At 41.7% G+C, this 16,193-nt stretch overlaps 1 protein-coding gene and 2 pseudogenes across 1 annotated transcript in view; 2 read left to right on the top strand and 1 right to left on the bottom strand.

Moving 5' to 3' along the window:
• Schip1 (schwannomin interacting protein 1) overlaps window positions 1-16,193 on the bottom strand; it is a 760,409-nt gene that overhangs the window by 207,035 nt on the left and 537,181 nt on the right. The window lies entirely within an intron of this gene.
• On the top strand, window positions 13,081-13,963 carry LOC128105302 (thioredoxin-like protein 4A; annotated as a pseudogene).
• On the top strand, window positions 14,069-15,282 carry LOC128105837 (N-alpha-acetyltransferase 11-like; annotated as a pseudogene).

The following is a 16,193-nucleotide window of genomic DNA, read 5'->3' as shown; positions in this document are numbered from 1 at the left end:
AGACCAGGCTGGACTTGAACCTGTCATAGTCTCCTGTGGTGATATTTTATTTGTGCTGAAATGTGATGATATTTTATTTGTATGTTAATAAATAAAGTTTGCCTGGAGATCAGAGGACATAGATAGCCAACCATAAACAAAAGTCAGGCGGTAGTAGCACCTGCCTTTAATCCAATCACATGGCAGGCAGAGTCTCTATGTGTTCAAGGACACAGCCAAGCAGTGGTGACACATGCCTTTAATCTTGGTACCAACCATAGAGACCGGATGTCTGTACAGACAGGCTGTGATGAGGAAGTGAGGTGGCTGGGCTAAGAGCCAACGAGAAGGCAGAACAGCAAGGCAATGAAGGTGCAGATTAGACAGGAAGAAGCTGGTTCTTTTGGGAAGCTACAGCAGCGTGGTGAACTGAGGTTAGTTGGTGACCATCACTATTTCTCTGATCTCTATGACTTTCACCCCTGTATTTGGCTCTGTGTTTCTTATTTAATAAGACTGTTTAGAAATTCATCTACAGTCTCCCAAGTGCTGGGGTTTAAAAGCATGTGCCACTGATGCAAGGCTATTTTTGATATTCTAATGGAGGTATTCACAGATGCTGAGTGAGTGATGGGCATCAAAGTGGAATATACATACTATTTTTAAAAATAATTTATTTTATTTATTCAGTGTGTGTGTGTGTGTGTGTGTGTGTGTGTGTGTGTGTGTGTGTGTGTGTGCGCGCGCGCGCGCGCATGTTTGATCGAATATATATGGGTACCCTTCAAGGCCAGAAGAAGATGTCAGATTGAATTGGAAGAAGGTGATTGAAAGGTGTGTGGTGTGGGTACTCAGAGCTGAACTCTGCTCCTCTGCAAGAACAGCAAGTGCTCTTAACCGCTGAGATACCTCTCTAGCCCTCTGAATGCACTATTTTAATGCAGTGTAATGACACATAGTAAACTGAATTGGAAGGACCAAAACCAGTTAACTTCAATATCCATGGGAAGAGGGACAGCTGGGGAGATGAAAGTGCACTCACTTATGAAATAAGGGAGTCTGAGCTGGGAGGAATTATAGGTCCTACACAGTATTCCATATGGATGGAATAAAAACAACAGTACTTGGACACATGATAGGCTGGTGGAAAAGGAAGTCACAAATACAGACAGGACATGCTATGATTTGGATATCAAATGCTCCCCGCAAGCTCATGATTTAAATGCTTGGTCACTAACTGGGGGGTACCATTCCGGGAGGTTCTGAGAACCTTTGGAGGGGAGATGGGTAGAAGAAGAAGATCACATGGATGGAGTTGTTGGGGCTGTTTGTCCCTGGCTGCATCCTGCCTTGCTTCCTCTGCTTCCTGACGGACAGGAAGTAAACCTCTCTCCTCTGCCACACAGTTCTACTGCGGTGATACTCTGCCCAAGTAGATGGGGCTAAGTGACCACGGGCTGAACTTCCTGAAACTGTGGACCTAAGTAGACCTTGCTTCTAAGTTGTTATTGTGGGCATTCCTACACAGATGTCACTGGGGACAAAAACAATACAGGATCATCATGCTGGGTAGTTTTTATTGTCACCTTGACACAACCTCAGGAGGATGAGCCTCAATTGATGACTTTGTCTCCATCAGATAGGTTTGTGGCCATGCCTGAGAGAAATTGTCTTCATTGGTGATTGATGTGGGAGGGGCCAGCTCACTGTGGGCTTTACTGTTCCTAGCTAAGGCCTGATATATAATGAAATCATGATAAAGCTAGCTAAGCATGAGATAGTGGTTGAGCCAGAAGCAGCATCCCCCACCCCCCTCGCAAAGTCTTCTGCTTCATTTCCTGCTTGAGTTTCTGCCCTGACTTTACTCAGTGATGCAGTGTGACCTAAAGTATAGGCTAAACAAACCCTTTCTTCCCCTAAGTTGCTTTTAAAAATTGTATGAGAATTTTGTGAATGTATACAATGTGTTTTGATCATGTTCACCCCCAACTCCCTCCACACCAATTCCTCTATTCTCATATCACTATTTCCTTCCAACTTTGTGTGTGTGTGTGTGTGTGTGTGTGTGTGTGTGTGTGTGTGTGTATGTGTTCTCTCTCCCCAACAATTGCATCCACTCAGCACTGCTAATATGCGTATGGGTGTGTACCATCTACTAGAACATCTTTTAAACATCAACTTTTCCACTTCCAGCAGCCGTCAATTGCCAATAGCTCCCCAGCGAAGGGTAACACTTCCTGATTACTTTTCTTCTCCATGGTGGGATTTTGCCTGGCTTGATCTTGCACAGATCTCATGCATGCTGTCACAATTACCTGTTAATTCATGAGACATCTACATCACAACTCCTCCTCTCAAGGTTCAGGGATCATCAGGAAGAGGGGAGGCAGGAAGATTGTAAGAACTGGAGTGGGGAGATGACTACAGCAGAACAGTCCTTCCAGGACACAATAGAATAGCTACACATAGGTAATATAAGTGTTTTCCTTCATGGTGTTTGTCGCAGCAACAGACAAGCAAAATAGAACAGTCGTGAACCAAGATGTCTCACCTTTGTTCTGGAAGCTGTAGGGACTTAGGAAGTGGAATGATACGTTTAAGAAAAATATTGTGGTGCAGGGAAGGATGACTCTGAACGGTGTGAGTGCGTCATTTGAGGAGGTAGGACTACAGTTCAGGCCAGAAGTGATAAGGATCCAAGTATTGCAGAAGTGGAGCTAAACCCAAAAGGCTCCCCAAGGGTGAGGAAGGGTTAGCGAGTCAGACATGTCTTGTGTTGGTTTTAGAATCCTGGTGGAGTTGATCGGATGAATGGTGGTCTTCCCACTGAGAGTTCTGCCTGGTTTGGAGAGATGATGAAAATAACAGGGAGAGATGAAACATGGAGGCATTTGGAGCAGTGGGACACACAGTGACTAGATCCTCAACATGAGACTCCAAAGCTCAAGGTAACCAGTATACAGCCACAGGGGCTCAAATACTAGTTTTACTCTGGTTCTGTCTTACCCTGCTTCTGTGTACTTCATTAAACCCCAGAGTCCTCCGTGATGCTCTAGGCCAGTGGTTCTCAACCTTCCTAATGCTGCGACTCTTTAATACAGTTCCTCATGTTGACATGTGACCCCCAACCATAGAATTATTTTCATTGCTACTTCATAACTATAATTTTACTGTTATGAATCAAAATGTTTTCCAATGGTCTTAGGTAACCCCCAAAGGGATCGCAACCCACAAGTTGAGAATCTCTGTTCTATACCCTCTTGTGTCTTAAACATTTCAGAATCCTTAGTAAGAAATGAGATGAAAGTAGGAAAGTGCCACCATGAACAATCAACAAGCCAAACAACACAATAGAAATAAAACAAAGCATCTAGACATAGATGGACCCGCTGGGTGTTTCTAGAAAAACTACCACCTTTCTAGAAATTAAAGAGCAGGATTTGGGTGAGAATGGGGAACAAATGGCGTTTTTGGGGGGAGGTAAGAGGAATGCATGAGAATGAGGAGGCCTTTGAAGGAAGGACATTGGAATAAGAAAGTTAACAGAGGAAGAGGACAGCATAGCAGTGGCCATTTTAAAGCCATTTCAAGGACTGGCCTGCAGTGAGTAGGAACTTCCTTTGTTACTGTTCTCTGTGCTGTGGGTACCTGATCAACCCCATTGGAGCTACTTAGTTATAGCGTCAGCATAGGGCCTCCAAAGCTCCTTCCTTGACATGGCAGGCAGTCTAAAAATGTTGGGTATGTTAATCACCTCCAAAGTTGCAAAGAGCAATTTTATTTGGAAGGAAAGTTTGCCATAGAAACAGGAGAGCAAGCAGTTGGGATGGATGGAGCTTGTCATTCATGGTGAGGACAAGCTTTCTAAATAAATCACCCTGCTAATTGTACTACATAGCAATCAGCCCAGCACTGAGGCCTGGTGTGATGGACACATTGAGCTTGTTCAACCAATTTATCAAGAATCAGAAAGCAATTGAGAAGCTCAGTTGGAAGAGATTGAAGGCTGCTGTGTGAACCCCACAGACCAGGTTTCAAGGCAAATTGAGCTGAAATATCCATTTATCCTATCAGCACAGTTTCAGGCATTAACAGTGGACCAAGGGGAGACTTTCGTATTTTGAACCAATGGCAGGATTTGTTGTAAGGCTAGGGGGTTCAGGTAATTTTTACCATGTGATCATTTGGTTTTCAAAATATGCAGTTGTTCATAATTTTCACTATAAAAATATTTTGTCACTCTGTATAGCATCTGACAGTCCTGAGAAAGGTCCGGTACGCTCTAACTCTCCAGACCAAGGAGAGCCTGATGGGATGAAGGGAAACCTCTGTTCTTGAGAAGCCTTATCCACATAGTAGAGTGCGTGTGAGCTCACCTGTGTGTTTCCATCAGGGATTGGAGTTACAGGCCCAGGTTGAGGAAAGCACAGAGTGAAGATTGAAGCTGACTATGGCAGTTGCTTTGGAAACCTGGCCTGAATCAGCACACATCTGCCCTCAGCTATCACATTCCATAAATGACTTAGTAACGGGTGGATTCACTTTCTGAAATGATGTCTAAAACCTATTAGCTGAAGCCTTACGAAAGGGAAAGACTTGACTAGAATTTTTGTGAAGTTCATTCCGAGGTGAACCTTAAATCCCCGCAACAGGAGGATTTCCACTCTTGCTTGTTTGGGGTGCAGGAGTGGAAAATAAATGCTGATTCTACAGGACTGATGTGGACTCTGCCTATAGCCACATCTGGAATATGCTAACAGAATCATGAATGTTTCCACGTATCCCTAACGCTTCCCAGAGTTTGTCTTTGTAGCGTTTCAACGCTAGCTGAAAGGCACTGTCCGCTCATCTAAAACCTTAAGAACCAGGTACCCAAAGTTACCGCTCAATTATGTGAGAGTTGAGATCCAATTAATCATTTCTGATAATTGTATCTACTTGGTCTATAGCCAAGACTGCTGGCAGAAAAATGCTCTCTCAATTTCTTTCCAAATGTAAAGTTGGAAGGCTTCATCAGCTTTCTTTTTATATGTAGCTTTTATCTTTGAAGGAAAAAGAGGTCTTAGAATTTTCATTTTTCCATAGCAAAATTTCTCCTCCAAAGAAACCCAAAGGACTACCAGAAACTGCAGTATTTCAGTTGATGAGCTGAGTCATTTTTGTATTCTCAACTTATGGCATCCATTTTTTCAAAATATTTATTTATTTTACTTAATGTGTATGAGTGTTTGTCTGTATGCATGTATGTGTACTATGTGTGTGCCTGGTACTCTTAGAGATCAAATGAGGGCATCTGGTACCCTGGAACTGGAGTTATGGATGGTTGTGAGACACCATGTAAGTGCTGGAAACCAAACCTGGGTCCTCTACCAGAGCACAAGTGCCCTTAACCACTGAGCCATATCTCCATCCCTCTGGCATCAATTCTTATTGAGGATAACATCTCTCCATTGGTATTCAGGGGTGAAATAATAAACCCTGTGATGTTAAGAATAGCATTCCTAATTCTGCAATTTAAAAATTTCATTCTACCTTCATAACCAGCAGCTGAAGTTAATGTAAGTCTTTGCTTCAAAATTTCAGTGACTCTGAAACACTATTTCTGTCTATGTCATGGGAAGTACATAGTAAATTAATACATTTTGATGGTATCAGGCTCTTAAAACTTGTAACTGATTGGGTTCTCATTCTACAAAACTATATGAACTGGAGGAACAGACTAAGACCAGGTAGGAGGCCCATAGACCTCAATATGCTTCATAGTCGGGGTGAAGGAGTTCCATCAGTGACAGGCGTGGAAAGGGCATGTGGCTACTTTGGTAGAGGATTCAGTGATGACCAAAATCAACGAATTCAGAAGAACTGAGGGAAACAGAGTATCCAAGAAGAAGATAAACTTCACAGAGCAAACCCCTTAGCTCTGAGTCCTGAGTGCGGGGTTATTGTGAACCTTCAGAGAGGTTAAACTTATAATGGCATCTTTAGTTATTTGAAATGTCTGCCATTATCAGAAATATGACCCGTGGGCACAACATGACCAGCTTCACCATGTTCCCGCCATCCTAAGTCCCCTATCATGGTGGACCATACACCTTGGAGCTGTAAGCTGAATGAACTTTGCTCTCCTTAGGTTGCTCTGTCAAATGTTTTCTCACAGCAACAAGACTGGAGCTAAGTTCAGCTATGGAAATCAAGACATGCGTCTTTCCTTTTTTCATTTGTAGAGACACTGCCATTTAAAAGAACTTTCAAAATTTTATGAGTTCTTGATCATTTTCTAATTTTTTTTGGCTCCAAAATTTCTTTGAATATACTAATTACCTTTTTCATTTAACAATCTACACATGGTAATTCCAGTGTGGAAGGTCTGAGTGATTCTCTTGCCTGTTTTCCCTGCTGGTTCTTGCTTACAGGTGCCTTGTTTCTTTGTGTGCTGAGCCACCTTTGAGTACGTGCTGCTCATGGCATTCTGAAAGAAGCATTTCAGAAGATTCCCCAAGAGCTAATAAAATCAAGGTTCTTCCCTTTGGAGAAAGTCGCCATTTGCTTCTAAGGATGAGTAGGTTTAGCATCAGTTTGGTGACACTAAGGTGCATTTGATTCTTGGCAGCAATACAACTTTGGGACTCATGTATGGGTTTCAAATACTCCTCCATTTGTAGCCTTTCAGAATTGAGTTTCCCCTTTTCTTTTCTTCCTGCCTGGCCTTTGTTCTGGGTTAAAACATCTTCCCAATGGCTATGGGAGGGGACTCACTTCTTTATAGCAGAGCCTTTCCTGTTTCACGTTAACATGGTGTGTTCCTGTTGAGCCTCCCTTTGAAGAGCCGTGGGATCTGATTTCACCCACCTCACCCTGTGCATCCAGTGAAGCCAGTTCAGCCTCGCAGTCTGAGCAGGCAACTGCTGTTAGGACAAAACCAGCTTCCTGTGAGTGGCTTACTTCCTATTCCCTTACTCTTGCTTTTGGCATCACTGTATCCTGGCTTATTAACATTTTCAATAAAGATGAAAACATACCTTACTCAGTACTTTAGTCATTTTCAGTGGAAGGGTTGGTGTGAATAAATGAGACAATCATAACTGGATACCAAAAGTCAGACCTAAGATATGGGCAGGAAAATTCATGCTCACTGTTCCTATAGTGAGGTCAAGAAAAATGAGTGGTCTGAAGTTAGAGCTGATGGAGTAGTAGTCCTCCTTGTAAAGCTTCTTCTGCGGTTTGGATCAGAAGTAAACTCACATTGATACATCTAGACAAGTTTATTTATTTATTTAGTTTTCTTCTTTCTCTCAATCCATAGCCCTGGCTAGTTTCAAACTCTCACAGAGCTCTATCAGACCTCTACCTCCTGAGTGCTGAGATTAAAAGCATGTGCGACCATACCCAATAAGACAAAGTCTTCTTTTAAGGGCAATGGAGTTATTTAAGGGGCTGGTATAAGAAAAATTTAATGGTATGCATATTGTTATATAAGATGTAGCTGGTTCATAGAGAAGGAAACTCAGCAGCTCAGTTGGAAGAGATCAAAAGCTGCTGTGTGAACCCCAAAGACCAGGTGTCAAGGCAAACTGAGCTCTTGTGAAGAGAGCAATTAGAAGAGACAGCATCACGGTCATGTGCAGTCATGATGGGCTAAAGGGACACAGACCCTTCTGCTCTGTACAACAAAGGGACTTGGTTTTGACTTTTATACGTTTTGGGGGTACAGTAGGGTTGGGTTTGGGCAAGCTCCAGACCATGTGACCTAGCCAAGGAGGCTAGAAGTTAAGAAGATACTGCTAAAGATAGCTATAATTCACAGTTACAGGGAGCAGGACAGGCCTGCAGCTGTGAAGGGGGACTGTATGGCCACAGCACACTATCAACTCTCTGTCCCAGAGAGAGAGACTGCAGGGAGAGAGTGTTCTAATTTCCGGGGAAGAGAGATGCACCTGGAAGGTCTGTGACTATGATCCAACACACCCATTTGCAATAACTAGCTTTTCCTTAAAAAATTTGGGTCTTTGATTCCAAACAGAATCCAAAGCACAATCAGGAAACAGACCAAAAAGCTGATATTCATAATTATATTCTGAATTTTCACTAAAATAAAAACCTTTACTTTGAATTTTGACATTGAGACAGAACACAGCTGTTTCTGTTATGAGCTTAATTGAATTAGTTTTACCACTCCTATGGAAGGATGTGAGACCAACAGGAGACCAACTTCCTGTTGTGGAATGTGTATCTCTCTGAGGTGATCATGCCTACAGAAAAATGTGAATTCCTCAAGGGACAGGACTATCTGTCCATTTTACTCGCTACTATATTTTCAAGGCCAAAAGTAGGTCTTGGGTGGCTGAATTAATATGTACTGAATGCATACAATAAGGGGAATAAAGAACTTTCAGGGAGTTCGTCTGAGCTGAGTGTGTAAAGGACTGTCCTGAGGCTAGCCGGGTAAGTAGGACCTAGCTACATCTTGAGGATGTTTTGAGGTTTGGTGGGTGATTATGTATTGTTCGTAAGGATACTGTCCTAGTTAGCTTGTTAATCTGACACAGCCTAGAGCCATCTGTGAAGAAGTCCTCAACTGAGGAAGTGCCTAGATCAGACTGGCGGCTAGTCTGCCGGGTTGTTTTGATTATCAATTAATGCAAGAAGGCCTGGACCACTCTAGGCAGCACCATCTCTAGGTAGATGGTCTTTAGATATGTAAGAAAGCTAGGTAAGTACGAACCAGTGAACAAACCAGCCAGAACAGTGTTTCTCTGCAGTTTCTGCTTCAAGTTCCTACTTGAGCTCCTGCTCTGACTTCCCTCAATGGTGACCTGTCACCTGAGTGATGAAATAAGCCCTTTCCTCCCTTGAGCTGCCTTTGGCTAGGGTGTTTTATCACAGCCACAGAAAGGAAACCAGAACAGAAGCCTTGAAGTGGGACAGAGGGTGTCTGAAAACATACCTGGACGTTAGCTTGTAGCAGCATGCTTGAGTTTTGCACAAAGAGGCTAATGCCATTGAAAGAACATATCATGCCTGCCCTAGGGAGCAAGCCACAGTGTCCAGGTGATAGAAAGAAGCCTTAGTGAGAAACTTTTTTGGGTTGTGGGAAGCAAACAATTCAGTTACTGGTTACTGGCCAATGGGCTTAGGGCTCTGGAGGGTCTCCAGCCTGCTATCTTAACCTGAATAGTGTAGAGCAAATACTGGCTTGTTGACTGAGTGCTTGGGTAGGGGTGGAGGTCTGGGGATGTAGACTGGGTTGGTTGGTTTGCACATTGAAAGGTATCCTTAGAGCCCAAATGAACCCTTAGCTTTCTCACTGCTACCTGAGTCGTCTTTGTGATCGAAGATGCCAGAGGATTATACAAATGAAGCCTTGGTTTGGAACTTGGTTGTTGAAGTTTTGCCTGGTGAACTTTTTTTGGCAGTGCACTGGCAGAAGTAACCATAGTTGGCAGACCTAGATCAAGAGGGTCAGGCTGAGATGCCAGTCCTTTGTCTAGTGTGCTCAGGTCATGGAGTTGATTTCAGTCACACTTATGGTAACACGCTCAAAGGGTTAAAAAAACCAAAACCAAAAATACCCCAAAACCATAGTTTCCTTGTGGGAATGATTTAATCCTAAAAAGCCTAATCCTGAAAGGTGAAATCTTGAAAGATGAGAACCCCCAGAGATTTTTAGAAAAAAAATCTTAATCCTGGGTAATTAAAATCCCAACTGTTGAAACCCTGACACTGAAATTCTTTTAAGATTTTTTTTGTAGCTTTGACTGCAATTCTCAATGTGGGAAAAATGCCTTATAAGGGAGATATAAAAGCTAATTGTGGGGCAGGGTTAGTGTGTTTTTTGGCTGTACACAGGGTAGTTGTCATTATGATTATCAATTGTCATAATTCTGCTCCTTCATTCCTTTGTACATAGAGTCCTGCTTGCCAAAACAAAACAACAGCAAAAAGCTACACTTTGTCAGAAAATTAAAAGTAATTAAAAAAGAACATTCTTCACATTGGCAAATGATGGCATTCTCATCCATTTAAAAAATTATTTTTAAAATTTGTGTAAAGTGTATGTCTGAGTTTGGGTTTGTGCATATGAGTGTCAATAAATACTTTTTGTCATTTTATGATATTTTAAAAATAAACACAAATAAAAGTGGGTCTGGGGAGAAAGCTTGGTCAATATAGTGCTTGTGGTATAAGCTTGCACCTATATCTGCATGCATCTGTGCGCATACCCACTTAAACATGTGCACATATCATTCACATAAGCAATCCTACATACATACATAATAAAAAATGAATTAATTTTTTTCTATAATTGTAGTTTTGGGATTTTGATATTTTGGATTTTATGGTGTTTGGGATTCCATCATTCAGGATTATGGTGTTTGGGATCTTTTCATGCAGAATTATGGATCAGACTCCATTTTCTTCTAAGATTCTGAGTTCTCAAAGATTCTGCACCTGAACTAAGCGCTCTCTGCTTTGAATATATCATCCACCATTTAAACTTACAGTTCTTAGCAACATCATTGCAACCTCAGATGAAGCAGCATAATGAAGTGGCAGCCACACCTGGAGAAGCCGTGCTAGCCAATTTCCCTGTTCCAAGGCCCTGCCTCCCACAGGAGCCAGCCAGCCTCTGGCTTTCTTTCTTTCTTTTCTTTTCTTTCTTTTTCTTTCTTTCTTTTCTTTCTTTCTTTCTTTCTTTCTTTCTTTCTTTCTTTCTTTCTTTCTTTCTTTCTTTCTTCTTTCTTTCTTTCTTTCTTTCTTTCTTTCTTTCTTTCTTTCTTTCTTTCTTTCTTTCTTTCTTTCTTTCTTTCTTTCTTGTTTTTCAAAACAGGGTTTCTCTATGTAGTTTTGGTGCCTGTCCTGGATCTTGCTCTGTAGACCAGGCTGGCCTTGAACTCACAGAGATCTGTCTGGCTCTGTCTCCCGAATGCTAGGATTAAAGGCATGCACCACCACCGCCCTGCCATCCTCTGGCTTTTCTAAGAGCTGTTACTGAACCCAAAAGGTATCTTCTTTAGACACTTGCTATATTCCTACCACAGAAAAGAAAACAGAATTTAGGGTCACTTATGTATACTATCATATCATCTACAAAGTGAAAGTTTGACTTCTTCCTTTCCAATTTCTATCCCTTTGATCTCCTTTTGTTGTCTTATTGCTCTAGCTAGAACTTCAAGTACTGTATTGAATAAATATGGAGAGAGTGGACAGCCTTGTCTTGTTCCTGATTTTAGTGGAATCACTTTGAGTTTCTCTCCGTTTAATTTGATGGTGGCTGTTGGCTTGCTGTAAATTGCCTTTATTATGTTTAGGTATGTTTCTTGTATTCCTGATTTCTCTAAGATCTTTATCATAAAGGGGTGTTGGATTTTGTCAAAGGCTTTTTCAGCATCTAATGAGATGATCATGTGGTTTTTTTTTTCTTTCAGTTTGTCTATATGGTGTATTACATTGAAAGATTTTTGTATGTTGAACCATCCTTGCTTCCTTGGGATGAAGCCTACTTGGTCATGGTGGATAACTTTTTTTTGGTGTGTTCTTGGATTCGGTTTGCCAATATTTTGTTGAGTATTTTTCCATCAATGTTCATGAGGGAGATTGGTCTGTAATTCTCTTTCTTTGTTGCATCTTGGTGTGGTTTGGGTATCAGGGTAACTGTAACCTCATAAAATGAGTTTGGTAATGTTCCTTCTGTTTCTATTGTGTGGAACAATTTAAAGAGTATTGGAATTAGCTCTTCTTTTAAAATCTGGTAGAATTCTGCGCTGAAACCATCTGGTCCTGGGCTTCTTTTGGTTAGGAGACTTTTAATGACTGTTTCTATTTCCTTATGGGTTATTGGTCTGTTTAAATAGTTTATCTGGTCTTGATTTAACTTTGGTATGTGGTACCTATCCAGAAAATTGTCCATTTCTTTCAGATTTTCCAATTTTGTGGAGTACAGGTTTTTGAAGTATGAACTGATGATTCTCTGGATTTCCTCATTGTCTGTTGTTATAGCTCCCTTTTCATTTCTGATTTTGTTAATTTGGATTCTCTCTCTCTCTCTCTCTCTCTCTCTCTCTCTCTCTCTCTCTCTCTCCCTCTCTCTCTCTGCCTTTTGGTTAATTTGAATAGGGGTTTGTCTATTTTGTTGATTTTTTTAAAGAACCAACTCTTTGTTTCATTGATTCTTTGTATTGTTCTCTTTGTTTCCATTTCATTGATTTCAGCCCTCAATTTGATTATTTCCTGCAATGACATCATGAAATTTGCAGGCAAATGGATAGTACTAGAAAATATCATCCTGAGTGAGGTAACCCAGACTCAGAAGGACAAACATGGTATGTACTCACTCATAAGTGAATACTAGATATAAAGCAAAGGACAATCAGACTGCAACCCACAGATCCAGGGAGGCTACCTAGCAGGGCGGGGACCCTAAGATGACTGTGACTTATAATAAAATTTGGTTTTGCCAAATCACTGGGCAAGCTTTAGTGAAACATTTCACCATTAGGATAAGAATTTGTACCATATCAAGCTGATGAAAGAAAATGCTGGCTGTACTTTCAGGAGGGGAGGCTAAAATCTTTTCAGATTATGGATTAGCCTATAGAAAAATGTCTGCTGTAAATCAAACAGTGAAGAGGAAGATGAATAGGAATCTCACTTACACAACTTAAGTAAAACATAGCTCTCTGAACCGATGAAGATAGGTTTCTTCTGTATCCCAGAATCTAATCAATATTTATATGTATAATTCAGCTATTATTTGGCTTAAAAGGGCTTATTGGGAAATGTTATCATTTTTACTGTTTTCTACAGAGAAAATATCTTCCAGTTTCAAATAACCCTGGAGTCCTGAATTATAGCCTGTTTTTATGTTAAAAACATATTTATGTTTTTATGTTAAAAACCAGTATTTATTGAGTGCTTTCCATGGGCTAGACCTTTGAATCATGCTTTAAATTTAACTTATATTTTTAAAATTTATTTTATAGGCCTTTAGTTTTAGCTGAGCTGATTAAAGAACAATACATTTAATTGATTTAGAGACAGGGTCTCACATATCTCAAGCTAACCTAGGACTTTGCCTCCATCTCTCCTATCTTATCTATGCGGTGCTGGGATCAAACCCAGGGCCTTATGCTAGGCAAACACTACTACCAACTGAGTTATATCCCAAACCCAGAGCTTGTCATATTGTGTCATTTGGAGGAAAGATGAGGAAGTTGACTCAGAACACAAGAGTAAGATAAGCACGTTAACTAGGCTTCCTTCTACCTGACCCCGACCCCTGTACAGATCACCTGCTACAGCCTCCTGTGAAGAGGCTTGTGGAATGGGGTTGGGATAATGCCAAGTGATACCAACTAAACTGGAAGATTTTGTCAAAGTCCAACCCCTGACAAGTCCACTGAAAGAAAGAGATAGAAAGCTGGCAGAGGAGAAGGGAAGCTTTTCCTGAACTGGTGAACTGTGGCCTGCCAGTGACTCAGAGTTGTTATTCAGGAACAAAAATGAGGAGTTTGAAAGTGCTGAGATAATGTGGGTAATGTTTCCAGTAAATCACTAAAAAGAAAAAAAAACCCTAAAATTTGAAATTATTTTCTATGCTCTAATTGTAACTACATAAAAATAAGTATTCAAATAAGTTGGAAGTGGAAGGAAGCATGCGATAATGAAAACAGATGTTTGTTAAAGTGATGAACTTGGGTTCGGACACGTGGACCCCACATAAGGCAACTCGCGGTGTCTGGCTGGCTGTGTAGTCCCACTCAAGATGTCTTACATGCTTCCACATGTAAAAATGGCTGACAGGTTGACCGGACCATCATATCGGAAGAGGATTGTTTGGTCATCATTAGTTTGGACATGATTGGGACCTCACCTGCATGAAGGTGGATGAGGGTCTGTACAGCATTGCCAACAAGAGATGGAAGATAGTGGAAGATCTTCCTCATCTTGTGTGAGCCCTGTTTGGATATCCCTGCTGTTTTAAAGAAAATGATGTTGGTGTCGCTTGTCCTCTGTGGCACCTTTCTGCTTCTCAGTCTGACAGGCTTCTACTCCCAGCCAATATGAACATCTGCTGTGCTTGGCCAGCTGACCTGACCTGATGAGCATGCAACACTGTAACCTTCTTTGCCTTCCTGACAACTACCAGATGACATATTATTTCTATCATGGCCTCTCTTGTCCCCAGCTCTTCCATATTGCTGAGGACAGGGATGGGAAGACCATGGGTTATGCCCTGGCCAAAATGGAAAAAGATACTGATGGTGTCTCTCATAGACATATCACCTCACTGGCTCCAAATGGTGTCTTGGCCTGACCCAGAAACTGATGGGCCTCGTGGGCCATGATGGAGAATTTCAGAGTGAAGTATGTACTCCTGAATGTCAGGAAGAACAACCAAGCAGCCTTGCATCTTTATTCCAACACTCTCATCTTCCATGTTATTGAGGTGGAGACCAAGTGCTAGGCAGATGGAGAAGATGCATATGCTATGAAGGGAGCTCTCTCATAGAGGGCAGATGGACTGAGATAGCAATGGGTGCTGCAGAAAGGCAGATATGTGGTTCCAGGTTCCAGGGAGAACCAGGAGGCTCAGGGCAGCACACTTCTTGGTTCTGAAGAGTAGCAGGCTTTCATAGACTGCCAGCCCCCAAATCATGACATGGAGACTCATTAGTTATGAACGCTCAACCTCAGCTTAGGCTCTTTCTCGTTATTTCTTATAACTTAATTTAACCTGCTTCTTTTTGTTTACATTTTGCCTTGGGGCTTTTTACCTTTCTTTCATTCTGTATGTCCTACTTACACTGCTTTCTCCTTGTCTGTCTGTCTGTCTGCTGCCTGGCTGGCTGGCCGTGGGAGGTGTCTCCCCCTCTTTCTCCCTCATTCTCTCCCATTCTCTCTCTAGCCTAGATTCCTCCTCCTACTTATTCTCTCTGCCTGCCAGCCCCACCTAATCCCTCTTCTGCCAAGCTACTGGCTGTTCAGCTTTTCATTAGACCAATCAGGTGCCTTAGGCAGGCAAGGTGAAACAGCAATACATCTTTACATCATTAAACAAATGCAGCACAAACAAATGTAACACATCTTTGCCTAGTTAAACAAATGCAGCACACCTTTACATAGTTAAAGTAATGTTCTGCAACATAAACAAATGTAATATCTTTACATAGTTAAAGTAATATTCCACAACACTGAAGAGCCTGCCAGCAGGAGAACCTGACCAGATATAAAAATAGTGGCAGTGACAGCAAAGATATCTCTGATGTCCAAGATGGCTCCCAGGACTTGGAATCTACCTCCTAGAGCCTGCTTGAGCATTACAGGTCCTTGTATTTTGGCCACTTTTTTTTTTTTTTCTGAACCCTGGCTGTGCTTTGTAGTACCTGTTCTGGGGTCATTTCAAGGCTTAACAGAAACCTCCCACACGAGCTACTATGATCATGAAGGCAAACATACACCTGGAACCTGCTGTACAGGGGCCAGGGAAGTTTAAGGACTGCCATGGCGGCACCTTCCTTGGCTGCTACCATGTTGCATTGCATTCTGTTCGCAGTCGTCCTGCACTGGTTGTGTGCATCCTGTAGATTGTCAACTAGAATGTCAAATAGAAAGTGGGGACAACCCAGGAAGCTCCCCAGCTTTCAGTGTTTGCCATTATTTATCTGGGCTTTTATTTTTGGAGCAGTCAGGGCCATCAGGCTTGTCCTCATGCCCTCTGCCACTGTCTGATGGAAGATAATTACTCTTGGTTTTTCAGACAACTGCCCATGTCCTGCCCACCCCCTCCTTTTGAAGAAGAATGTGTCCTTTCCCAGTGGGAGGAAGCAGTAGGTGCTATATTTTTACACAAGCAGAATTTGTAGATAGTAAGGAAAGGACAAGCAGAGATTAAATTGCAATCTCTAACCTGAAAAACTGAAAATATACAAAAGGGGAAAAGTGGTGAACTCACTGAAGCCTGTAAAAATTCTGCTACTTATGATGTTATTAGCTTCATAACAAAGTAAATAAGGAAATGTCATCTGAGAATTTGATTGCTCTTTCCTTTTCATTAAAATTATTTTCTCATTCCCTGGGAACCTATAGGCCACATCAGCCTGGGAAATACGTAGGCTAACTGCAGATTTTCACTTCTCCCTCCTCTTCTCCAAATCCATCCCCTCCAACAGTCTTACCCTCAGCTCATAGTTGACACCTCTTGTGGTCCTATAAAC

This window comes from Peromyscus californicus, unplaced genomic scaffold, assembly GCF_007827085.1.
Source record: "Peromyscus californicus insignis strain IS unplaced genomic scaffold, ASM782708v3 Scaffold_9__1_contigs__length_137607984, whole genome shotgun sequence".
NCBI lineage: Eukaryota > Metazoa > Chordata > Mammalia > Rodentia > Cricetidae > Peromyscus > Peromyscus californicus.
This window is presented reverse-complemented; position numbering and strand designations above follow the sequence as displayed.